Source organism: Centroberyx gerrardi, chromosome 3, assembly GCF_048128805.1.
Source record: "Centroberyx gerrardi isolate f3 chromosome 3, fCenGer3.hap1.cur.20231027, whole genome shotgun sequence".
In the NCBI taxonomy this organism is placed as follows: Eukaryota; Metazoa; Chordata; class Actinopteri; order Beryciformes; family Berycidae; genus Centroberyx; species Centroberyx gerrardi.
Genome location: NC_135999.1, coordinates 26,528,466 through 26,554,235, shown reverse-complemented (window position 1 = coordinate 26,554,235; position 25,770 = coordinate 26,528,466). Strand labels below are relative to the sequence as shown.

Here is a 25,770-nt window from a genome sequence, read left to right as displayed (position 1 = left end):
TCATGATTTGAAGGAGATAAATGATGTAAGTTACTTGATTACTTGATCCATTACGCAATCTTTTACGCAATCCTGACTGAAACTCTCAAACAAATGATGTTGAGTTCTACATGGAAAAGAAAAGTTATCTCAGCATTCAATCTTTAGTCTTATTATTCACTGCAGTGTTACTCTTCACTAGTTTTAAGAACATTTTATTTCTCTTAAAGTGGACAAAAATCTATCAGGCAATATCTTCTAATAAGGCAGATCCCTCCACTTGTTTCAAGATAATGTCACTTTCATTAAAATGTCTTAAAATAAGTGAAGCTGCATAGGAATCAAGTCAAATGATCTCCCCCCTTTGGCAGATTTTTAATTTGCTATAAGAATAATAAGATATCAAGACTGAATGCGATATTAAAAAACTGTCAAAGTGAGCCTTTTTTGCAGTGCACACGCAATATATATATTTTTTTTCTTTTTCCATTTCCGTTAACAGGGGAAGTAACAGGTTACCGCTGATTCTCCGGTCACCTGTTTTGACATGGTTTAATAAAGGTCAGGGTGTTTTTTTCTCAGAATGAATGACTGAATGTTCCATCTTTCTGACAGGTGCACTTCCTGCTAAAGGCACTTGCTGTTCTTAATGCAGCGTGACAGATATGATTCAGAAGACCATCTCAATAATCTTTGCATCATTTTAACCGTGTAAAGTGATGCAAAAGTCATTGAGTTCCTTCTGAAAACATGATTTATGCATTATAGATCATAGATTTATGCAGTAATTTGACCAGTTACAGTACATGATGTGTAATTTGGTTGATGCTATCACCAGCAGCATGACCGGTACCATACTCATCCCGTAACTCAACCTTTGGATGTTTGAGAAAAGAAAAAAAAATCCAACTTCTCACTTGTGCTTCTGTGTGACTGTAAACAAAAGGATCGGAAAGGGGAAGTTACTAGGCTACCTTTTTTTTAAAGGAACATGGTTGGTGCAGCTCTCACTGGCATCATCGGCCCTGCTCATTGGTCACAGTGTGATTCAGTATTCCAGTATTACTACATTCAGATTCTATGGTAGATGTTTCCTAAGGGACAAAGGTTTTTGGTAAGACTTCATTTGGAAAAGTCCAATGTTGATACTCAACTATCAGGGAACAAAAGGTAGATACAAATATTTGCTGCATCTCCACAGACCATGTAACTCTAACCCTGACCCCGTTTCTAACCCTAAACACAACCTGACCCCGTTTCTAACAGCAACCCAAAGATGAACCCCAACCCAGACACTCAATATCTCTCGACTTTTCACACCATTATGAGTCTCACTTGAAACTCAGTACACTTTTTGGTTACACATTACAGTCACTTGATGGGAAGTTGAGTATCAACACTGGACTATCCAAATAAAGTGGGACCGGGTTTTTTCTTTAAAAATGGAAAGTAACACATAACATGCAGTGAGATTACACCAGTCTGATTCCAAAAATGTAACTGCAGTGTATCACAGCTGCTCCACTGCATGAGTTGTTTGAGTATGATCTGTACGACTGAGGAGAAACAGATCACATGTAATGAGATCACACTCAGAGTTTCCATTATATACATTTTTGCAGCGGCGGCCCGCTGCTGCAAAATTATTGCCGCCGTTGCTTCAGAATTTTATGAAATGTCATGAAGTCGCAATTACACGGCGGGCTTTTAATTTGAAAACGACGGATACAGGAAGTGGCGACACCCGGCCGAGGCAAGAGGGAGAGAGAGAAAAAAAGAAAGAGAAGAGAGAGAAAGGTAGATTAAGGCTGTGTTCACACATAGTGTTTTTTGATGTGGAAAAAGCGCTGCCTGGAGCGCTTTTTGTGAGGCAAAATAAAAAGCAGATCACGGCAACGTTAGCTGAGCAGCTGCTAGCTCACTAAGCAGCTGGTTAGCTCTTCTATCAGACAGAACAGTGTTGTGCAACAAGCAAAGGCTTACCAGATATTTCCAATACATGTCCAGTATAATCCATACTGCCTTTATGATCGCTGTTGCGGTAACGGAAATTCACTTATTACAACGTCCCAATTTCTCCACCGGCACTTTAACTTTCTCCATATTTGTTGTTGCTATAGGAAACGGCCAGCGTCTCTGTGATCGCAATTGGTTGGCTGGAAAAAGCGGTTCACGTTACCCGGCGCTTTTCTGAAAAGTTGAACATTTCTCAACTTTTGAAAGCGCTCCGCTCTGACGAAAAAAACACTGCAGCGCTTTTCGGGAGCGGCCGCCTTTTGTGCGCCTTGCGGCCGCTTCCCATTACTTTTAATGAGAAAAGGGCGCTGGCAGTTGGGGAAAAAACGCTATGTGTGAACGCAGCCTTACTTCAATAAACGTCGGTAAAATAATTGCCAACAATGTTCAACACAATGAGCTTTTATCTCTGTCTCTCTCTCTCTGTGTTTCTCTTCTTTAAACTCTTTTTAAGAATTTTGACATTTGGAGTTTCCCTACTCAAATGTGAAATGAAACCGCTAACAGTATTGTCTCTTTCCTCTCTCTCTCTCTCTCTCTCTCTCTCTCTCTCTCAAGCACACACACACACACGCACACACACACACACACAACACACGTATATGTAGCCATGCAAAGCCACATCCTATCCCCCTCTTCCCCGAACACTACTGTTGTTACCAATAAGAAACAAACCACACTAACTATAATCCAGCAAGCTCACACTTCCTCTCTTGCACTTAAACACACACACATACGCACGCACACAGTCAAACACACGCACATGAACACACAGAGAGAATCTGTCTTGGTGACATTGCAGAGATCAAACAAATTGGTAACTAACTTTTTCTTAAAGCTGCACTATGTCATTTTGCATGTTGGCAGCCACAAATGGCAGCGTGGGGTAACTGTGGTCCCGTGCAGAGAAAATTTTCCGCCAGTAACCACACCTGAAATTAAAGTGAAAATAATCATTTGGGCAAATTCTGCGAATCTGCAGTGTCTGGATTCGGGGGGGAAGGGATGCTCGTCAGGGTTCAAGTTATAATCTGAGCTTTGTGGGGGTCTCTAAAATAACTAACGTTGGGGGCGGAGATAAATAAATAAATAATACCCTAATGGGTGCGCTTTCCATGAGAGAGAGAGAGAGAGAGACTTCACTGCTCATTACGTGGTCCAACACTTTCACACACGCAGCAGCCCACTTTTTTTTATCATGTCGCGTGCGGCGCACGCACCCCATACACACAACAAACAGCGCTGTCCATTGTTCTGAAACAACAGCTAAGCGATAGTCACATGTATCTCGGCCAATGTTGTTTTTGCTATTTTTCTATAGATACATAAAGCTTAAACAGAGGGGGCAAAAAATACATACATACAATAGCCTAGTAAGAAGTAAAAGCCATCCTCTTACCGTTATGCAGACAAAATAGACCAAAGTGGTCTGTTTTCAGCAGGCTGCGGTCACGGTCCTGGAACCCATGATGCTGAAGTCCGATGTCCTTTCTTTATCCAAGATTGGACGAACGGGAGAGGGTCAAATTTGTCGATAGGAGGCCCATTTAGGTCCACGAACAACAATGCGGTAAGGCTCCTGGCTCATAGCTGGTTCCTGGTCTTACAGTCTGTGTCATTACATGCAGAAAAGCCCCTCTCGCACTCTGCAGAGGTCGGAAGAACAGTGTTGCTCGCCTCTATAAGTCTTTTCAAGGTTTTACCCTGATGTTCCTTGCCTTGTAATTTCCAGTCTCTGAACTCACTGACAGCTTCATTGGCGGACTCTCCGAGAAGTTTAGCAAACTTCCCCACCTCACGCTCTCCAAATAGAACAAGTTCTGTCCTCTCTTTCGGCCAGAAGTGCTGATCCATAGGCGTCAACATGGTTACCAGCTCACTATCGGGGAGACGCCTGGTGAGATTATCAATGATTGACTGGTAAAATTGGGACTTCTTTATTTTAGGTTGAGTTTCGGTGAGATCAACCCCTTTGAACTGGCCGCTGGTTATGCCTGTTTTGACTTTTAATTCTGTTTTCCCCCCCTTGGTCCTTCATAGCAGAGAGCACCTTGATCGTTTGGTGAATGTGGCGGCTTGCATTAACCAGGGACGTGTCGCGTTTCTGTAATTTCAGGGAGAGACTTTGTAGTTCACGTAACACGTCTTTCATTGTCGCTAAATCAGCGAGGAATCCAGTGGATGTCAGATGCTTATGTAAACCAGTGTACTTGGCCTTCTCTACACCGGAACGTGAGCCATCTTCACTAGCGGATTGAAAGTGATGTGCTAACACTGGAAAATCCTTCAGCACAGCTTTGATAGTGTTGAAACTGCTGGACGCCCATCTTATTGTAAATGTTGCACTCATGAACCTCAGAACTGGACTCAGAGTGGCATATTTTGTAATTGGTGTTTATTCTGAAAATAACAATTAAATGGTGAAGTGAGTCGGCTGGTAGCTGGTAATGTAGTTCTTCCTCTGCTGATAACTGCCAACTGACAAACCAGCGCGAGCTCACCTCACCATGTCTGCATTCTAAATTCTGACTGCCTTGGCTAGCCATATAAATCCCAAATAAAATGAAAAAGGAACATGGGGGGTGTCTGTTTAGGAATTAAATAATGCAGGACTATTACATAAATACACTTTCAATGTGCCACATAAACACTTGTCCGATTTTCAGAATCAGCATGTTCAGTTCCGCAGCCGCTTCCTCTAACTGCCTTGCGTTTTTCGAGGACTGGTGGTAAAGAGAATAGAGTTTCGAGAGGAAAAACTAAATGATTACAGCCTGCCACCACCTTCAAGGAGTCATTCACTGCTAATTCTAAACGATGTTCTTTTTTCGAAGAAACTCTTCGTCCATTCCCGCTGCCCGAAGGCTGTTTTTCAGTGCATTACACAGCGACTCTGAATGTGTGCCCTGGTCCAGTTCAACGATGTCAAAAAACACATTGTCCACATCTCCATTCCCAGTGACATCGCACCTGACATAAATAATCATGCATGCGTGTCCATGAATTGTGCTTTCGTCTAGTGTTATGCTAAGACGGGAATCAAGTGATTTGACATTAGAAATAAATTTATTTTTCATCTCTTGTGCAATGTGCTCTACAATCTGGGCACATGAACGATCGGATCGGTGAGCTGGGCCGACTGTCGCACCATTCATCTCATTAAGTTTCATAATGGGATTCAATTTTGTATAAGGCAACCTTTCTTTAGCGACAGTATAGGCTGCCCTGAATGAACTAGCTGTCTCCTTAAACATACTGGAGCTGAGTTCTGCAACTTTCTTCAGAAGCACTTCCTTTTGTTTGAGCTCTGCTATTTAAACAGCTCGTTTATGAGCAATACTGTTGCGGTGTATGTACATTGTTTTGCGCAACTGCTTTTGAACAGGGCTACTTACAGTCCCATTGATCCAGGCATCCGCCAAATGCACTCCAAACTTTTTCTCAGAAAGTAAGAGAGTCTTGGCTTCCTTACAGACAAGGCATCCAAGACCATCCTCCTTTGCAAACAGCCAGGGGTTTCTTTCCTTCCAGGATCTCCACTGATTGTGTCCCCAGATCAGTGGCGGTCGTTCCGTTGTAGCAGCCCCTGCCTCCTCATCCGGCTCCTCTTCTGAACTGTCCAAGTGTGTGGTGGTCCCACATTCAGCAGCATCAGGTCTGGTAGCAGAGCTAGCATCCTCCGTAGCAGCAAAGCTAGTGCTAGCTGTCATGCTAGCAGGTGAATTCCAGTTGTCTAAAGCTGTTTTTTGTTTCTTTGTGAAAAAACCGAAACTAGCCAGGCTTGTAGACCCCGTCAGCAGGAGCGGCCTTTTTTTCGGCGGCATGGTAGCTAGTCTATACTACTTCTTTTTATTCAATAGATTAATGTTGGCTGATACGTGTAGTGGCTTCTTCTTCCAAATGGGTTGTGGGTAAACGTTTGCGCGCTCTCAACAGGCATAGTTCGCACAATATTCTATTGCCCCCCATGGTGGCTTGGTGGTGAAGTGCAGCCATACTGTCATTCACAAGAGAATATGGTGCGTAGTTCTTTTGGAACATGTTTCTTTTAGCCTATTTATCTCGTTAATGTAAATAATACTCATTACATTGAAAAATGCATTATTTGTGATTAAAATAATGGTTGTTGGTAATGCATTAGCGACTCCCACAGATGTATGATTTTATGGGAGCTCAGACCCCTCCTTATGGGAGCTCAGCTCCCACTGGCTCCCACATAACTCGAACCCTGACGCTCGTCTCTACAGCAGTCCCACTGTGTGATTCAGGCTGATGAGTCAGGTGTGTTTTCACATCAAAATCTTGCCTCGTGCAGCTTTAAGTATATTTTTCTCAATGTACTTTGGGAAAAACATTGATTCCAGTTTGCCCAGGGTTATAAAGACAGTTGACTAAATCTAATATAAAATAGGAATCACTGAAATGATAGGAATTAAACTCCTGACCTCTTGATAGCCATGGGACAACTTCTACCAGAATCCATTAGCCAAACTCAGCTGCTGTGTTTGTCTGGGAAATCAGCCATGTAGTGTAACTGCAGGGCATTTGAATATCAGCTTATCCTATGTTGCTTCATTTCACTCTCCACTCCATAGAGTCTTTTCTGTACTTTGACAGAGGAAATCTGAGAGGGACACAGCACAGGAGACTCTGGTTAGAGGCTAACAGGGAAACATGTCCAGAAGATGTTTTTTATCCACTGCAATGCAACACTATACTTCTCCAGCCTTTCCAAAGGCATTGTCATGATATGTCACATCGGAAAACCTATTAAACCACTGAACCAAGCAATCTAATCAGCAAAAGATGTGATCCAACTGTGCTGCTAATTCCCATGAGGCACAACTGCTTACTCTGCCAACTCTGGTGGTTATCAGGAAGCGAGTTGATGACCTTTCTTGTTTTTCTTCTGTTTTTTTTTTTGCTTTGTTTTGTTTTTTCACATGCATGCACGCTACTTTGGAGAAAACTTCTCAGACAGAACACATGACCCGGTAACTGTTATATGAAACGTGAATCATGGCAGCTGTGCCAGAGACTGCAGGAGACAAGTTCTATCAGTGTTGTTGCAATTCCTACTGGTCACCAATAGAGGTCATTTTTTGAAGAAGTAGAAGAAGAAGGAGAAGAGGAAGAAGAAGAAGAAGAAGAAACACCACATTACTGCATGTAAATGTACCTGCCATTAAACTGAGTCAGATTGTGATTGCCTGTCATACTAATTCAATAGCTGAAGCCCTGAGATCTGAGAGCATATGGGTAGGTGTGAGCAAGATGGAGGCAATATCAACTGTCATAAACCTCTCTCTCTCTTGCTCTCTCTCTCTCTCTCCCTCCCACCCACCCACGCTGTTTTTCTCTCTCTCCCTTTCCCTCTCTTTCTCGCCTCTGTCTCACCTGCCCACACACGCATTATCTCTCACTTTCACACTCCCTCCCCTCTTTCTTCCTGCCCCCCCTCCCCCCCCCCCCTCTCTCTCTCTCTCTCTCTCTCTCTGATACATCTTCATACCAGTTTTTGTATGGATAGTTACAGAGTATAGACTGTCCTGATATATCCAATATTATTATAAATCCCAGATATTTACTTTAGTACAGACACCATGTGAGGGATTTCATGCCAAAACACTTTTTATGAGTCAATATTTAAAAAAAACAAAAACCTGATGATTCTATTCTCAAAAACAGAAACTGATTTATGACTCAATTTTAGTAGGAAACCATGATGTGCTTAACTTTTATACCAGCAATCATTTTGTAAGAGTAGTAGTCATCAGTTAAAAACGTTGATATCTCATTTTGGAATGACAGTCTAAAAGTTACCTCATGCACTGTGTCACAAACTGTAAAATGTCTGTATAAGGATGTGTCCATTATTTATACATCGTATATCTTTTGCAGTGTCAGACATAGTGATATGGCTCAAGACAATGCTATATTTCCATTTTGGAAATATAGAAAAAATCTAAATATAAAAAAATCTTTATCTAAGTTCATCATTCATTCATCATTCAATATCTCTAAAGTATGGAGGATCCAGGGAGTGAAAGTGTTAGCATTTCTCCAAACCCAGGACTTCCATTACCTCTCCGTTAAAAACGACCAGAATTTGTTTTCATTTCGTGCTGTCAGTCATTTTTGTAACAGTAGGTGTCGCTTTTCTTCAAATGGTGCAGCCTGAACATCTTATTTTGGAACTTCACTCTTCAAATACGATTAACATCATCGCGCTGTTTAATTTCACTGTCATTATTGTTATCGTCATCACACACACACACATTTGTATTACTCTCCTTGTTAGGACTTTCATTGACTTCATTCCCTGACACCTAACCCTTACCTTACCCTTACCTTAACCTAAGCTTAACCTCAAACACAAGTCCTATTCCTAAACAAACTCCCTTGAAGAAGTGAGAACCAGCAAAATGTCCTCACTTTGGAACATTTTCCTCACATCTCTATCCATGTGAGGACATTTGGTCCTCATAACATCACACACACACACACAAACAGGCTCTGATCGAACATCTTATCCTTAAATCCTTAAAATCCTTAAAGCACTTTATGACAGACTTGTTCTTTTAAAAGCGCTTTATGAGTAAATTTGACTTGACTTCATCATCATCATCATCATTGCTACTGTAGCATCATTTGGCAGACCCATATCTGAGTCTTTGAGATCACAAAAATCTGTTGATTCATAGTGAACCACCTACCCATGTCATTCTGCGAAGTTTCTTATCGCGCTCACAGCCAAGATGATTGATAAGTCCTTCACATGCCTATTCAGAATGTAATGAGGACTAGTTTCCAAACTCGACTCTCTTGTCTCGGTCGTATCTCATAGGAAGTAGGAAGTGGAAAGGTTTATGACTATAAGTGCGGTTGTTAGTGCGGTTTTCACTGACGGTAGTAGTTTTGGTGAATGCTACCTATGTTTCAGCTGCCCAAGAAGAAGTGTGAAACAACACTGGCGGTGGAAACCCCTTTCAGGCTTGCTGGCAGCTTTTCTCTTTCCGTTCCCCTTTTCATGCTCAGGAAACTGTTTTCCCTTTATCGTCGTAGTTTCAGACACCAGACAAACTCACTTTGTACTTACTGCTGCCTCTTAGAAATGACATGCTGTTTTTAGCATGTGTTGGGATGAGGAGTAACACATACGAACGGACATGAGAACGAATGAAGGAATAAGAAGTCCCATATTGTTCAGTTTTCATAATTTTCTTTTCAAATATACTATGGCTCAGGATCAGAATAAAGTTATTTGTGATGTTTTTCAAATAAATGTAGTTTAGTTAAAAGGCTATTGATTGAATGAATTTGAAGACTTAAGTCCTCACTGGCAGAACAGTCAGTGAGTTCAAATGCTGTAAACTGGTCAGATTGGAAGGATTTTAATAATTGATTAGTGAAGGGAGCCAATCAGGATCGAGTCCAGTTGTGAAGCGTTTCCTGGAGTCAGTCTGAAACTGCATATAAAAACAAATGGATTTTTGAAAAAGCAGCAACTTTATATTGAAGCACTCAAACAAAACCTAACTTTAACATTGTCTTCATTAAACCTCTTTGATCATATATGTAAACAAATAGAGAAACATTTGAATTTCTACAGTGCGGCCCCTTTAACCCTTATCTAACCAGGGACCAGGAACTCATTTATATTTACAACATCAGCGTAGGGGAACTGCAGTAGTTTCCCAGTACTACATCACCATGTACTTTCTGGTCACTGAGTATAAATATCAGATTTTATCACCGTTTTCTAAGCCAATATGCATAAATAAAATCCCCACACTGGAGGCAGCAGCTGATTCACCCCCCTCTGTGTCAGTAATGGCAGAGTGACAGCAAAGAGAAAACATGACAGCCACCATGAGCCATATGGACGTTTGAAGCATTTTTGTAGTCCAGCAGCACACTCTTTCTATAGGCTGGTGTTGTGTTTTTTAAGCGTAGTATAAGCCTTTATTACACACAATAACAAACAGACCAGATCAAGCGAAAGGTCAAGAAAAACGTTTCATTTCTCTGTAGGGTCCTTTCCATAATGTTGTCAGACACTTATAATAACAATCTGAGCCTGTTAGTGGCAAAAACAAGCACTTTTAGTGGACGTACATTGACGGTTCACATTTGCCCCGTCGGATTACATTGCAGCCCGTTTTGCGGCTGCCAGCTGACGCGATCTCGCTCAATACTGGACCAATTTCAAAAATTGTTGTCCCCATTAGTTACTTAGACACAAAAAGTTGGGAAAATAGGGTCCAGGTTGAAAAATACCAAAGTTACCCTTTAAGTAAAATATCAGCAAAGTAACAATACTTCCACTTGAGTAGGACAGTGTAGTATTCTTTCCACCGCTGATTATAATATCCAATCTATCTGTCTATCTTAATCCTATTGAGATTAAATATCTCCTATTCAAGAGGGACCTGGCCCAGGAAGCAGTGCCACAACAAACACACAAGTTGCAGAAAAACACAGCAATGTAAATCCAGGTTCTTGTCACCTGAGCTCAAACTAGAGAAGAAGGCTACACTGCTGTGGGTAAAACACTGTGATGCTCTGCTGCCCTCAAGTGGAAAACTGATTAAAACCATTAAGAAGGTTTCAAATGAAGCCATTACATAACTAGGAGGTTTGTGTCACTACAGTTGAAATGCATTCATACATGGTTTCATAGCACCAAAATGCCTTAATGCAATGTTGTTTAAAGGATTTTTATTAGGGTTCACATATTTACATTCATCAGACGAGGAATTAAGGATGTACCAAGACTGTGTGTCTGTGAGAGAGATGGGTGGATTTTTATATTTTCATTAGCGTTTCACACATTAATAAGAAAATGAGAGGAGTTTGTATGGCTTAAGATAGGCTGTGTGTGTGTATGTGTGTGTGTGTGTGTGTAAGTGATGATGGCCCCGTGTGTCTCTCTATCTCTAGCAGCATGCCAGTGGTCCTCATGTACACAGGGAGATAACAGAAATAATTTCTTTATCAGATCAACACACACACACACACACACACACACACACACACAATGCACACATACACAAACCAGTTGGGGCTGTGACACGACCGTTACTCCCTTGGACTGGTACAGTGTCTTAAAAGTAACTAGTTACTTCACAAAGTTATTCTTTATTGTACTTTTGTTACCCACTTCAAAAACCTGCTGTAGAAATATGCCTTGTGCTGCCAAGTGTGTTGTGATCATTGTTTTCAAATGCAATAAACTGTTGCTCTGTTTTTAAAACAGTCAGCCAATCTCATTTACATCAAGCAGGATTAGATTGTGTTTTTTTCAATTAACAGCATGTTGTCTGCACAAGATGTGGGATTTTCACTTTTTCTACTTTATTACATTTCCACTAACAAAAATAAAACAATCTGAATAAAAAATAAAAGGAACATTTTCATTTTAAAAAGTAAATAATGGATTACAAGAATTGAAAAACTAACATGTTAGCACAAAAAAAGTAATCTGCCATTTTATTTGGCACTAATGCTATACATCAATTTTGGGGGGAAATAAATCTGTACCTGAAATTCATCATTCAATATTTCTAAAATATGGAGGATTCTGTAAAAAAGCATTGTATCAGCTATACCAAATATCTTTTAAAAGCTATTATAGTTTGCTGTTATATTGTGCCATCAATCATTTTATAAGAGCAGGAGTCACTTTTCTTTCAAATAGTGGATATCTCATTTTGGAGGGAAACCCCTGTGTGTAACTGTCTAATCATTCTGATTTCTCAGCTCCAAGGTCCAAAGTCCAACATTCAGCCTCAAAGCACACAGTCGGCCTAACTGGACTCTGTTCTCAGATCAGTTTTGTGTCCCATCTATAAAGCTTAAAGCCCCAATAAAGATATTCACATATTTTACACAAAGTCTGATTGCATAGAAAATAAGCTTTGGGCAACGCTCTCAACTCTTATTAATTATCATTCAAAATTCAGCTCTGTTTTATTGCAATATACGTAAACATTACAGATGTAAACAAACCTTTTACAGCTTCAAAATTGATTTAACATTCACATATTGTTGGTTCTTCTCTTTGGAATAAAAAAAAAACTCCACTCTCATGGTTTGTTTTTTTAGTGGTGGAGGAGGTACATTTCTTCTTCTCACACTTCTTTTCTTGTCCACCCCCGTGGACATTTTAGAGTGGCCTTTTATTGTGACCAGCCCAAGGCACACCTGTGCAATAATCATGCTGTTTAATCAGCATCTTGATATGCCACACCTGTCAGGTGGATGGATTATCTTGGCAAAGGAGAAGTGTTCACTAACACAGATTTAAACAAATTTGTGAACAAAATTTGAGAGAAATAAGCCTTTTGTGTGCATAGAAAAAGTCTTAGATCTTTTATTTCAACTCATGAAAAATGGGAGCAAAAACAAAAGTGTTGCGTTTATATTTTTGTTCAGTGTAATTAGGGGCCTGGTCATGTAAAGCCTTGAATGTCAACAGCAAAATTTTAAAATCAATGCGAAAATGAACGGGAAGCCAATGCAGGGAGGCCAGAATCGGAGTTATATGATCTTGTTTTCTTGAACCAGTAATAATCCTAGCAGCAGCATTTTGCACCAATTGAAGGCGAAAGAGGGAAGCCTGAGTAATACCTGTGTAGAGGGCATTACAGAAATGTAAACGAGAAAAAATAAAGGCATGGACAACCTTGTGTAAATCCTCAAAGGATAAGAAGGGTCTAATTTTTGAAATTAACTTAAGTTGAAAGAAACATGATTGAACAACCTTCTTAACTTGGTCATCAAAACAAAGACCAGAATCAAATGAAACTGTTAGGGGTGTGTTCAAGGAGAGCCAGGACCCAGATGCAGAATCGAACAAAAACAGTTTATTTCCGAAAGTTAACAAAAACTCACTAGAAAACTGGGACTAGAGTATCTACAAGTGATACGCTGAGGAAACACTACGACAGGAGATCTTCACGAGAGCGAGGAGGCATGAGACACGAGCATGTGCGGGAATTATCTGGCACTGGGGAGAATTTGGAGCAGGCTTAAGAAGCCGGGCTGATTGCGGGATGAGAGACAGGTGTGCCTTGTGAGCCTCACTCCCGTGGAGATCGGCCCCGCCCCTCTGCATGTACCTGCTGAGGGAGAGGGAGAAAGGAAAAGGATTAGGTGGGTGGGCAAAACACAAAGAGCCAGATCATGACAGTACCCCCCCCCTAATGGACGCCTCCAGGCGTCCTACCTGGCTTACCCGGGTACCTACTGTAGAACTCTCGCAGCAGTTGTGGGTCGAGGATGAGGGAGCGCGAGATCCAGGAGCGCTCCTCGGGACCGTACCCCTCCCAATCCACCAGGTACTGATATCCTCGGCCCCGCCTGCGGACGTCCAGAATGCGGGTGACTGTGTATGCTGGGTGACCCTCGATGAGACGGGGGGGAGGAGGCGGTGGCACTGGTGGTTGGAGAGGGCTGACCGAGACAGGTTTCAGGAGGGAGACGTGGAACACCGGGTGGACGTTCAGTGAGGCAGGGAGGCGGAGCCGGACGGCACTGGGGTTGATCACTTTCTCCACCGTGTAGGGACCGACGTACCTGGGGGCCATTTTTCTGGACTCGGTCTGGAGGGGAAGATCTCGTGATGACAGCCATAACTCTTGACCCACCTTGTAGTTGGGAGCAGGGATCCGGTGACGGTCTGCCAACCGCCTATTCCGTTCAGCGGTCCTACCCAACGCTGCCCTGGTCTCGCGCCACACCCGTCTGACCCGGCGGAACTGGGCCCGAACCGAGGGCACCGCCGTGTCGGACTCCTGACTGGGGAATAGAGGGGGTTGGAATCCTGTGTTGATCATGAACGGGGACATACCCGTGGCCGAGCTGATCAAGGAGTTGTGCGCATACTCCACCCAGGGAAGGTGTGTCGCCCAGGAGGAGGGGAGCCGGGAGGCGACGCAGCGGAGAGCAGTCTCAAGGTCCTGATTGGCCCGTTCCGTTTGCCCGTTAGATTGGGGATGGTAGCCGGAGGTGAGACTGGTGGCGGCCCCCAGAGCCCGACAGAAAGCCTTCCATACCTGGGAGGTGAATTGTGGACCTCGGTCCGATACGATGTCCTGGGGGATACCATGGAGCCTGAACACATGCCGAACTAACAGATTAGCGGTCTCCAAGGCGGAGGGGAGCTTGGGAAGGGGAACAAAATGAACCGCCTTGGAGAACCGATCCACAATAGTCAAAATGGTGTCGTTTCCTTCTGAGGGAGGCAGGCCCGTAACAAAATCCACTGCTATGTGAGACCAAGGGCGTGGAGGAATGGGTAGGGGCTGGAGGAGACCCGCCAGGGGACGGTGTGAGGCCTTGTTGCGAGCACACACCGTGCAGGCGGCAATGAAGGCTCGAACATCAGCAGCCATGGACGGCCACCAAAAACGCTGCTGAACCAATGTGAGGGTGCGATGGACTCCCGGGTGGCAGGCTATCCGGGAGGCGTGTCCCCAAGAGCGCACTGAAGATCTCGTGACCACGGGAACGAAAAGCCGTCCGGGAGGGCACCCGTCCGGCACCGTTTGTCCCTGGAGGGCTTCCTGGACCTCCTTCTCGACCCGCCACCGGAGCGCCCCCACCACACAGGCGGGAGGAAGGATGGTCTCACTGCTGGGCTCCCTCTCTTCCTCGGAAAACTGTCGGGAGAGTGCATCTGGCTTGACGTTCCTCGAACCGGGGCGATAGGTGAGGGTGTAGGAGAACCGTCCCAGGAAGAGAGCCCACCGGGCCTGACGGGAGTTGAGGCGCCGCGCCGTGCGCAGGTATGACAGGTTCTTGTGGTCTGTCCACACGATGAATGGCTGCGCAGACCCCTCCAACCAGTGCCGCCACTCCTGAAGAGCCAGAACCACCGCCAATAGCTCTCGGTTTCCCACGTCGTAGTTGCGCTCCGCAGGACTGAGGCGACGAGAGAAGAAAGCGCAGGGGTGGAGCTTGCCGTCCGCAGGCTGGCGCTGGGAGAGGACGGCCCCGACCCCTGAATCCGAGGCATCAACCTCGACCACAAACTGCTGCTCAGGATCTGGGTGAGCAAGGACAGGCGCTTTAATAAACATGTCTTTCAGTGTGCCAAAAGCAGCATCAGCAGTAGGTGACCAGGCAAAGTTTACTGTACTCGAGGTGAGAGAAGAGAGAGGGGCCGCTATCCGGCTATAGTTTCTTATGAACCGTCTGTAAAAATTAGCAAACCCTAGGAAGCGTTGTAGTTGCTTGCGAGTGGTGGGAACAGGCCACTCCCTGACTGCCTCCACCTTTGAGGGGTCGGCCCGCAGCTGCCCCTTCTCCACCACGTATCCTAAGAAACTGACAGAAGACACATGAAACTCGCATTTCTCAGCCTTGACATAGAGCTTGTTTTCTAGGAGTCTTTGTAAGACATCCCGGACGTGACTAACATGTTCATCTTGGGACCGTGAGAAAATCAAAATGTCATCGAGGTAAACGAACACAACCTTGTTTAGTAAGTCTCGTAACACATCATTTACCAAACATTGAAAAACAGCAGGAGCATTAGTCAGTCCAAAAGGCATCACCCGATACTCAAAGTGTCCCAGGTGCGTGTTAAACGCAGTCTTCCATTCATCCCCCTCACGGATCCTGACGAGATGGTAGGCGTTTCTCAAATCTAATTTTGAGAAAACGCAGGCGTCGTGTAGGGGGCTGAACGCAGAGTCTGAGGGGAAGAGGGTACTTGTTCTTGATGGTGATGTCGTTAAGTCCTGTGTAGTCAATACAGGGGCGGAGCGTTTTGTCCTTTTTCTCAACAAAGAAAAAGCCCGCCCCTACAGGTGAGGAAGAGGGCCGGATCAGCCCCGCCGCTACCGAGTCGGTGATATAACTCTCCATAGCCTCCCTTTCAGGCTTGGAGAGGTTATACAACCGCTTGGTAGGGAGGGGTGACCCGGGGAGCAACTCGATTGCACAGTCGTAAGGTCTATGCGGGGGAAGGGTGCTGGCAGAAGTCTTACTGAACACCTCCTTTAAGTCATGGTACTCGGAGGGGACATTAGTCAGGTCAATTTCCTCGGGTTGCTGGCAGGAGCTGGAGATCCGGGCCGGGACTGCAGATTGCAGGCAGTGAGCATGGCAGTACAGGCTCCACTTGCGGATGGTGCCCGTGACCCAGTCAATGTGGGGGTTATGCCGCTTGAGCCAGGGAATGCCCAAGATGACGTTGTTAAGGGGGGAGGTGATGACAAACAATTCAACATGCTCGTGATGATTGCTGGAGAGAAGTAGCTTAAGGGGCTCGGTCTTGTGAGTAACAATTTCCAACAATTTACCATCTATGGAGTGGATCTTCTTGGGTGAGGTTAGCTTATACACAGGTAGGCCATGGGCTTTAACGAAACTAATGTCAATGAAATTGTCATCTGCCCCCGAGTCGACCAAGACCTCGACCGAGAGGGAGTGTTGTGTGGCGTGAATCGTACCTGCCACCCGGAGGCGTGAAGCGGAGGATGACGAGATTCGGCTCACCAGGAACCTCCTGTTCCCTGGTGAGCCTGGCCTTTTGGCGCCTCCGGGCAGCGGCTGGCGTAATGTCCCTCTTGGCCGCAGTAGAGGCAGAGTCTCCCTGTCATCCGCCTCTGTCGTTCCGCTGGGGTCAGGCGCGCCCGTCCGAGCTGCATGGGTTCCTCCGCTGGGGGTTGGCGGGACTCGTGGGCGAGGAGGGTGGAGCCTTGAGTGGGTGGTGCGGGGTCCTGGACGGGAGGCGAGGAACCGGTTGCAGGTCTTCTCCTGGTTTCCAGTCTTTCCCTATTCCTCTCCCTCAGTCTGTTATCTAGTCTGATGGCTAAATCTATGAGTTGGTTAAGTGAGGAGCATTCTTCACGCACTGCCAGCTCATCTTTAATTTCACTGGAGAGCCCTTTACAAAAAACAGCCTGAAGGGCTGCGTCCCCCCACCCGCTCTCTGCGGCTAGAATGCGGAAACTTACAGCAAACTGTGACACTGGCTGGTTTCCCTGCTGAAGATCCAGCAATTGACCCACTGCCTGTCTACCCTTGACTGGGTGGTCGAAAACCCGCTTCATCTCATCTGAGAATAGTTTGTAGTCAGTGAGGAGGTCTGATTGCTGCCCTGAGATGGCTAAGGACCAGGCGGCTGCCTGTCCTGTGAGTAAACTCATGACAAATGAAATTTTAGCTGACTGAGAAGCATATGTATTAGGCTGTTGGCTAAACACTAGTGAACACTGATGGAGAAACTGAGCACATGTCCCTAAATCACCGGAATACCTGGCAGGTATAGGGATGTAGGGCTCTCTGGTTTGCTGCGCTGGACTGGCGGTCTGGTCAGCTGCTTGGAGTCGAGGGGAAGAGCCGGAAGGTGGAATCACTTGGTCTTTGATGGCCTCCAGTTGGCCGCCCAGTTGAGACACGCTGGCGGTGAGCTGCTGCAGGTGTTCCATCACCTGGAGCAGGGAGGACTCGTGCTGATTAACCACTGCTGCCTGGCTAGAGAGCGCCCGCTTAAAACTCTCAGATTCTGCTGGGTCCATTCTGGCCAGATGATTCTGTTAGGGGTGTGTTCAAGGAGAGCCAGGACCCAGATGCAGAATCGAACAAAAACAGTTTATTTCCGAAAGTTAACAAAAACTCACTAGAAAACTGGGACTAGAGTATCTACAAGTGATACGCTGAGGAAACACTACGACAGGAGATCTTCACGAGAGCGAGGAGGCATGAGACACGAGCATGTGCGGGAATCATCTGGCACTGGGGCGAATTTGGAGCAGGCTTAAGAAGCCGGGCTGATTGCGGGATGAGAGACAGGTGTGCCTTGTGAGCCTCACTCCCGTGGAGATCGGCCCCGCCCCTCTGCATGTACCTGCTGAGGGAGAGGGAGAAAGGAAAAGGATTAGGTGGGTGGGCAAAACACAAAGAGCCAGATCATGACAAAAACACCCAAATTTCTTGCAGTTGGATAATTTCCGTTTTGTCATCATTAAGTTTGAGGAAATTTTGAGAGTCCAGCAATTGATATCAGAAAGGCAGGCGGTAAATTGGGTTAGGCTGCTATGATTAGTGGGTTGTAACGGGACATATAACTGGGTGTCGTCAGCATAACAATGGTACTGTACATTGTGCTTATTAATGACCTGACCCAAGGGCAGCATATAAATGGAGAACAGTAACGGCCCCAAGATTGACCCTTGAGGAACGCCATGAGTGAACTGGGAAACAGAAGATGGGGAATTTCCAACAACAATAGAAAAGGTTCTATTGGACAGATAGGAGCGTAATAAGTTGAGAGCAGACCCTTTTAGACCAACCCAAGTTTCAAGACGCTGTAGAAGGATAGAGTGGTCTACTGTATCAAAGGCCACGCTCAGGTCTAGCAGGACCAGAATAGAGCTTTCACCTTTATCTGCAGCAAGGAGTCATTTGTCACCTTGACTAGAGCCGTCTCAGTACTGTGTAGAGCTCTAAAACCAGACTGATAGTTATCGAAAATGCTGTTAACATTCATATAATCAATCAGTTGAGAGGCAATAACTTTCAATAACACCTTAGATAAAAAATACATTTTAGAAATAGGTTGGTTAGAGTGCTTAGAGTGAGCAAGTCAAAATTAGGTTTCTTTATCATGGGTTGCACAATTGCATGTTTAAAGGAAGAAGGAAAAATACCAGCGGCCAAGGAGCAATTAATAATTGATAAAATGCAGGGATTGACAGTACGCAATATGTCTTTTAAAATTTTAGAGGGAATAATATCAAGCTGGGAAGAGGATTTAATATGAGAGACAGTGGTTTCTAGGACTGAGAGGGAAATTGGCTGGAATTGAGTCAGCACTGCACAGTTTGAGGGGGGGACAGATAGGACACACATGTCTGAAACGATCTGAGTCCTAATATTCTCCACCTTTTTAACAAAATAAGTCAGAAATTGAAAGCAGAATCAATAACCTTAAATAAAACTTTGGAGTTATGGGAATTGCTGGAAATCAAACTGGAGAAATAGGCTGATCTTGCCTCTTTAACAGCAGTCTGATAGTTGACCATGTGACTTCTTAGGATGTCTAGGGAAACTTGTAACCTATTAGCCTTCCATATACATTCAGCTTTTCTGCATTGTCTCTTGAGGGCCCGAGTGTGCTCATTGAACCAAGGAGAAGGATTATGCTTTTTCTTTCTGATTTTAAGAGGAGCGATATGATCAAGGATGGAGAGGCAGGTAGTGTTGAAAGAATTAGCCAGAGCCTCCGGGCACTGTTGCTGCATAAAAGAGCTTGAGGTTAAGGTATTGGAGAAAGCTTCACAGAATTTACTGGCAGAATCAGCATTAAGAACACATGACAGAGGGTGCCCCGGTGGCTCACAGAGTAGAGCGTGTACTATATAAGGCTCAGTCCTTCCCGCAGCGACCCGGGTTCGAATCCAGCCCGCGGTCGTTTGCTGCATGTCCTCCCCTCTCTCTCCCATACCTCCCTGTCTCTCTCTCACTATTTCTGTCAAATAAAGCATAAAATGCCTAAAAATAAATCTTAAAAAAAGAACAGTGGCACAAGGCTTACTAGAGGGAGGAGATAAGGGAACATTAAAAACAATGGCTTTATGATCTGACACATAAAAGTCAATGAGATTCACATTTATGGGGGGAAAATCACTGGTGAGGACCAGAGCTAAATGGCCTTTAGAGTGTGTGGCACCTTTAACAATTTGGTTTAAATTAAAAGACTCAATAAGATCCAGGAAATCACAGGAGAGAGGGTTAGTAGGACAAGTCACCAAGGATGAGTACTCTATCATATTTGGGTATAACAAGAGAGAGCAGCTCAGAAAATTCATGAATAAAACCATTTAGCTTAGGAGGTCTGTATAAAAGTATACACCACCCCGACCCGAAAGCCAGGGGAGATGAAAATGGGAAAAGTTAGCAGGGGCAGCCTCAATTAAAGGGACAGCATCATTAGGAGTGAGCCAGGTCTCAGTAGCCATGAAAAAGTCCAGGCAATTAGCAGTTATAAAATCATTGCAAATAAAGGACTTATTGGAAAGGGAACGGGCATTTAACAGGCCACATTTTAGAGGGGCAGGTGACAGAACAGGGAATTGGGGAGCGGGCAGACAGTTAATAAAGTGCAGTGATCTCGTATTATGACCACCCCTAGACTGGCGAGTTGAGGCAGACAAAGTGGGTCTGGGGTTCCAGATAACTGGGATATGAGAAACTGGAGGCCAACAGGGGGAGCTGTCATACAAAACGGTGGGTGGAACAGTACGGAAGAGGATTAGGGCCAAATGTGAAAAATGTATTTGAGTTCTGAGTTTAAAGTCAGAATTCTGAGTTTAAAGTCAGAATTCTGAGGTTAAACTCAGAATACGGATTAAGCATAAATGCAGCATTCACAGTATTTTAGTAGAAACTCATAGGGAGAGTGCATACATTTTAATCTAAGTGTCACGGCAAAAAAATAAATAAAACTGTATTATGAAAAGGCTTTTCCGAGATATTTTCTGCAAACTCTGAATTTTTACATTTAAAAAGACTCTACAGTATAAATCAGCGTTTGTTGTATATACAAGTGATAATTTAATCCCATTAAACATGTTACATTCCCCAAAAGTTCCCGTTTGTTTGTGGAAAATAGTAAAAATAAAGAAAACAGTGGTGTGTCCAAACTTTTATAGTTTTATTTATTCTCTTCCTGTGTGGTGTAAGGGTGCAGTAATTTATATTTGCTGATATGGTGACATATTCAAAATGTCTGCATGCAATGATGCTGTATTATTTCAGTCCCAATCGACACCTCCATTGCTCTTTCTTTAATGTTGCTTGGGATGTGTACAAGGCAGTTAGTAGGCCTGTTTGGAACGCAGACAGGTGCGTGCTACTAATGTTGTGAGCTCGCGCTGGTTCAGTTTGCAGTTACCGGCAGAAGCAGCGGCCAGCAGCGGTGCCAGCGGACTACTTTTGCACATATTATTTTCCAGGTGAATCAAGTGTCACCAAGCACCTACATGTATCCATAGTAATGTAGGTAAGCTAACCAAACCATTATTCCTGTTCTTGGTTGACATTTATGTGTTTTTATGGTCAGCTAACGTTAGCTGAATAACCCGTTCTTTAGCTAGGTTAGCGTTAGCGCGCTACCGCGGCTAGCGAACGAGTGCTATTTAACATATAATAGTTTTGCATTTGGAACGACATTTGTAGTCAAATATGAAGGTGGGTTGACTTCCAGGCATGTATTGTTTGTTTGGCGATATGTGTTTTGTGCTGTCCAATTATTTTAACTTAAAAAAAGAAGAAGTCTAAGTTCGTTTTTTAAGCTTACGTCACATCAGCAGCAGACTGTCGCCATGGTAACGGCGTACAAGGCAGTGAAATTGGTTGTGAGTTTTATAAATGTAAGTGCAGTGTTTACTGATGCTTTGACAATCACCTGGGCAATATATCGATGTAATATCAATATGGTAATATGAGACTAGATATGGTCTTGGATTTGTTATGGTAATATGGTGATATAGCTTAAATATTGCATTTTCCTGCCCTTAAAGGCAGCATTACAGTAAAGTGATCAATTTTTATGAATTTATTAAACTGAGCTGAGTGAAATTATTAATGCATCTCTACCAGTTTGCTCATCAAATCCACATTACTAATGATTATTTCTCAGAATTTTCTTCTGTGTAAATATCTTATGGAAAAACCAGTAGTCATTCACAAAATATTGTGACATTATCAATATAGAGGCATCCGTTCACAAATATTGTGATATTTGATTTTGCTTGTATGTCACCCAGCTCTTATGCATGTGTGTGTCTGTGTGTGTGTATAAATAACAATGAATATAATGTACCCATTCTCTCTTTTGCGTTACAGGTCGGGGTGGTTGAGACTACAGCACTCTCTCGCTCTCTCAAAGGTGCCCAAAATGAAAATATTTAATGAATTATTGTTTGATTGCTGACTTATGTTACGCCCGGCCTAGGGGAAAACCGAGCATAGCATAAAAGTGACTCCCCTCTTTCCCAACTCCCAAAGATGACCAGTGCCACAGCAGGTGCAGTCCAAACAAAATTGATTTATTTAATCACTCTTCAATACGGTAGCAAAACGTCGGGGGGAGCACAGCCAAAATAACAAACAAAACGATCTATGAAAAAAAAAGGTAACTAACTTACCTAACTTAAGCAAACGAAAACAAAAGTACAATCAGCTTCCCTGCCTCCCTATCAGAAACAAGAGAAAAGAAAACAAAGAAAAAAGGCTTCTCACCCCTATGGCTACCGGGACTGCTCTTCCAAAAGTTATTTACATTCTTAATAACAAAGTCAATCTACACCACTAGGTCAACACAGTATTCATGTGGCAAAGCACAGCACGGTCCGGTTGGGAGCCAGGAAGGAGAAGGAGTGATTCGGCATCGGACAGACGCCCTTTTTAAAATAGGCGCCATCAGTCTCCCGTCCAATCACCAGCCGCCACCTGCAACTCAACAAACTGGAGAACACACAAACGGGGTGAACACCACCACCCTCAGGCAGGGAGGGATAAACAACAAAAACACACACTCAAATACAAATTATGACCCAGGGTCATAACACCCCCCCACCTAAGATCAAACATTTCTTCCCCCAAGAAATGCTTGATTTCTAAAACCCCACACGAGACAATGCATCAGCCACAATATTATCCACTCCTTTAATGTGATGTATCTCAATGTTGAAATCCTGCAGCAATAACGACCAGCGCATAAGACGCTGATTGTTATTCTGCATGCGAGACAGGAACACGAGAGGATTGTGGTCTGAATAAACATGCACCGGAATTGAGCTCGAACCAACATAGACCTCAAAGTGCTGTAACGCCAAAAGCAATGCCAAGGCTTCCTTCTCAATTGTACTGTAATTCAATTGGTGTTTGTTGAATTTCTTTGAGAAGTAACACACTGGGTGATCAATACCATGATCATCCTCCTGTAAAAGAACAGCGCCTGCACCATAAGCACTGGCATCTACCTCCAACTTAAAGGGACGTGCAAAATCAGGTGCAGCCAGTACAGGCGCGCTGCATAGAAGAGCCTTGGCAGAATCAAATGAGTCCTGACACACAGCAGTCCAGACAAATTGGCTGGAGGGGCTTACCAAGCTAGTTAGGGGCGCAACTACACTAGCAAAATTTTTACAGAACCCTCGATAATAGCCACACATTCCCAGAAACCGGCGGAGTTGCCGCCGCGTTTCTGGCACAGGAAAATCCAGGATGGCCTGGACTTTGGCCAACAGGGGGCGCACCTGCCCCTGGCCTACTTGTTTTCCTAAGTAAGTGACTACAGCCTTACCAAACTCACATTTAGCCAGATTCAAAGTCAAAGAAGCACCCTTCAAACGACTGAATACTTCTCGCAAACTGTCTACATGCTCTGACCAGGTGGAAGAATACACCACGATGTCATCCAAGTACGCCTCACAGTTTTTGACACCAGAAAGAACTGTATTCATTAACCGTTGGAAAGTGGCAGGAGCATTTCTTAACCCAAATGGCATAACGGTATACTGTAAGAAATGGTCAGGAGTAACAAAAGCTGAGACCTCAGATGCACAAGGTGTAAGGGGCACCTGCCAGTAACCCTTCAATAGGTCTAACTTAGTGACGTACTTGGCTGACCCGACACGATCTATACAATCATCCATACGTGGCAGAGGAAATGAGTCTGGCTTGGTAACGGCATTCACTTTACGGAAGTCATTACAAAAACGAGGCGTTTGATCCGATTTCGGAACCAAAAGCGAGGGTGAGCTCCACGGGCTGGAACTTGGCACAGCAAAGCCATTTTCCAGAAGATACTCAACCTCCTTTTGCATTGCAGCCCTCTTTACCGGATTGACGCGGTACGCGTGCTGTTTAATGGGCTTATGGTCACCAACATCTACATCATGCTGCAAGACTGTAGTTTGGGTGGGCTTATCACCAAATAACGGTGCGTGACAACGAATAAGATGGCAAACATCACTTATGGCCGGCTCAGACAAATACGACAAATGTTCCTCCAGGTTTTTCAGAATTTTTGAATTCTCTAATCGCGCACATGGAACTGAAACAGGCTGCCCACGCAACCCGTCCTCCTCGGGACTGTACGATGGTGACACAACAGTCGCCACAGGAGAGACACATGGCACAGAGTTTACAGTTGGCACCTCGGAGGTTTCACGAACAAAATATGGCTTCAACATATTGATGTGACACACACGGGACTTTTTCCTCCTATCTGGCGTACTAACTACATAGTCTGTGTCACTCAATTTGCGCTCAACCTCGTAGGGACCACAAAACTTTGCCTGGAGGCTGGACCCAACAATAGGTAACAGAACCAAAACACGGTCACCTGACTGAAAATTGCGACTGAGTGTTTTCTTATCATACTGTTTCTTCATTTTAGACTGTGCAGCGGAAAGGGAACTGCGTGCCAGCTCACAAGCCGTGTGCAACCTCTCCCTGAATGAACTCACATAGTCTAAAATGCTGTGCGCGGGGCTGGGTTTGTCTGCAAGCCACCTCTCCCGCAGCAAACGTAGCGGGCCGCGCACAGTGTGCCCAAAAACCAATTCAGCCGGACTAAACCCAAGAGACTCCTGTATGGTTTCACGAATGGCAAACAGAAGCAGTGGCAGACCCTCATCCCACTCCCTGTTTGACCCAGCACAATACTTTCGAAGCATGAACTTCAACGTCTGATGAAATCTCTCCAGTGCGCCCTGACTCTCCGGGTGGTACGCACTGGAGATCTGATGCTTAATGGACAACTCTGTCATCACCTGTGAAAAAACCTTAGACATAAAGTTAGATCCTTGGTCTGTTTGAATGCGTTTGGGCAAACCAAAAGTGGAAAAGAACTTAACCAAGGCTTTCACCACTGCTTTAGCCCTCAACGTGCGCAACGGGACGGCCTCAGGAAAACGTGTGGCTGCGCACATGATGGTGAGCAGGTACTGGTGACCAGTCTTGGTTTTTGGCAAGGGACCGACACAGTCTATTATGACATGCTCAAAAGGTTCGCCAATTACCGGGATCGGATGTAAAGGAGCCGGAGGAATAACCTGGTTTGGTTTTCCAGTAATTTGGCAAACATGGCAAGATCGACAAAATTTGGTGACATCGGATTTTAACCCTGGCCAGAAAAAATATCGGAGCACCCGATGATATGTTTTCTTGATCCCCAAATGGCCGGACAGACTGTGATTGTGGGCTAAACTTAACACTTGGAGCCGGAACTCTTTCGGCACAACAACCTGGGAGACCACATCACATTCCATCCCAGACACAGGGGACCATTTACGCAACAACACACCTTCCTCAAACAGATAAGACACTGGCTGTGAAGCATTTCTCTGTTCCTGAGCTGCAGACAAACATGCAGCCAATGTACCATCTGACTGCTGAGCCTGGATAAGCTGATCCTTATCTATTGCCAAACACAAATCCATATTATTAGGCAACACATCCACAGTAACAGGCACACTTTCAGGTTCAGAAGAGGGGCTGACCGGATCATCAGACGCGTTCAAAAAACAATCGGAAAGGTCCACTAAATCACCAAGCTTACGAGCCTGGGCACGCGTCACGACGCACGCCGGAAAAACGGGAGGCAAATCGAGCGCAGCGGGAGCAACAACACACACATCAGCAGTGGGAATTTCAGTGACCTCGGGAGTAGGAAACACTTTCTCACCAGCCAAATCATTCCCGAGGATGAAATCTACTCCTGCAACAGGTAGCTGATCACGCACACCA

At 44.5% G+C, this 25,770-nt stretch overlaps 1 pseudogene; it reads right to left on the bottom strand.

Annotated features, from left to right (window-relative positions):
* Nucleotides 1-3,579: 3,579 nt before the first annotated feature.
* Nucleotides 3,580-5,705, bottom strand: LOC139920588 (E3 SUMO-protein ligase KIAA1586-like; annotated as a pseudogene).
* Nucleotides 5,706-25,770: the final 20,065 nt, after the last annotated feature.